We start from the raw sequence: 1,998 nt of genomic DNA on the forward strand, positions 1-1,998 counted from the left end.
CCCCCAAACATCAAGAACAGAACAATGACATGATTTATAAATAAGAGACTGGTTAAACACATCTCTATCTACCATATATGTTAACTTAATTGTTCAATCAGCTAAAAACCACTAGCTGGACCAGACTAAGCCATCATTTAATTTCAACTTGGTTACTATGTAAAAACAATGGTATTATTGTTGTACTGTTGTCTTATTGCTGTATTGTATTATTGCTGTACTATACTTACAATGTGCATAGCCTTGCTAAACTGTTTAACCAACACACAGGTAAAAATTAACAAACAAATGGCAACAAACAACATGAAGGCAAGGAAAAAACAAAGTGGTAAACAAACAAAAAGTTACACAGTAACTACAAATTGGGTAAACAAATTGCCTGTTAATACCACTCATAATTTGGGTCAGTGACACTGCATCCTAACTGAGGCACATGTTATTCAAAACAATCTTGTTCAGTGTCTGGGAACCAATACTACATCCTGACACAGCACTATTTGATAAATTGGTTACTGTCTCTTCAGTAGGTTATCTAGAAGACAGCATCCATAAGAAACAACTGGATCTATGTCAACTACTTGTGTATCGCAGAGCTGTGCAACCAATGGAACAGAGAAGCTAGCCGCTTCTATTTCCTGCCCGGTGAAGCTAACCAGAGGGTGACAACTAGCAGTAAGGGTAACCTATAATGTGAATGGACAGTACGGTGTAGTAACTAATTACAATATATTTATATATAAAGGCCTCAGTGGTAGTGTCACTACTCCAAATTTCTGTTTTTCTTCTCATATACATAGCACTGTGGGACACACCATCACAATCCCTATCCAGTATTTCAAAACACTCAGCCTACTATTAATGATGAGACAGGTGATAACTGGAATTGCCCTAATAGGAGTGTGTTTCTATCTGTATCACCAAAGTAAAAGGACCAGAGTACAACACCGGACTGGAAAAACATGGTTATGCTTGGATATAAGGTGGTGTCATATGTACACATACATACTATACATATATGCCCATACACACTACAAATATATATGCCATATCCATATAATTCATATATATTAATTATTTGGGAGTGCCTCTAAGGCTCAATCATAATATTACATTCCTCAGTCATGGTCCCGGGCCTAACATTCCCAGGCCCACCATAAGGGACTAAAAAATAATTGGATAATAAAATCTGCCTGCCAGTCTTACGAGGGAATGTGCAGACTAAACAGACGGATGGGGCATAAGTGTATGGATGGTAAAAGAAGGTAACCACAAAACAGCGTTTAGCCCACTGGGTTATCCTCAGTCCATGCATTATGCTTTTCCGGGTCAATGGGTAAACATCCTCCCTGTAAAAGGACAAAAAGTGGGCGAATGTATTAAGAGGAGGCCCTGAGATATAAACCTTGGTATCAGAGGCCCAGTACGAGGCCTAAGGCCTAGACTAAAGTAATGGTCAAGACTTTGCTAATATAAAGCAAAGCTAAGCTGTGAGCCAGAGGCAGACCCTGCTCACAGAAACTGGCAGGAAAAGGGCTGATGTTGCATAAATATATATTCACCTAGCAAAGTTAAAGTACAGAACACTCCAATACTGGAACATAGGGTTACCATATTTCAACAATCAAAAAAGAGGATGGGAGGAGCCCCGCCCCTGTCCTGCCCTAGCCCCGCCCCTGCCCCTTCCACTCCCTCCCACTTCCTGCCCCCTCAGAACCCCCAACCCTCCCCCCCCACACCTTGTCCCCTGACTGCCCCCTCCTGGGACCCCTGCCCCTAACTGCCCCCCAGGACTCCACCCCCTACCTAAGCCTCCCTGCTCCTTGTCCCCTGACTGCCCCCTCCTGAGACCTTCCCCACATCCTAACTGGCCCCCTAGGACTCTACCCCCTACCTGTCCCCTGACTGCCCCAACCCTTATCCACACCCCCACCCCCAGACAGACCCCTGGAACTCCCACGCCCCATCCAACCACTCCCCACCCCCTGACAGCCCCCCCCC

Source organism: Trachemys scripta, chromosome 19 (assembly GCF_013100865.1).
Source record: "Trachemys scripta elegans isolate TJP31775 chromosome 19, CAS_Tse_1.0, whole genome shotgun sequence".
In the NCBI taxonomy this organism is placed as follows: domain Eukaryota; kingdom Metazoa; phylum Chordata; order Testudines; family Emydidae; genus Trachemys; species Trachemys scripta.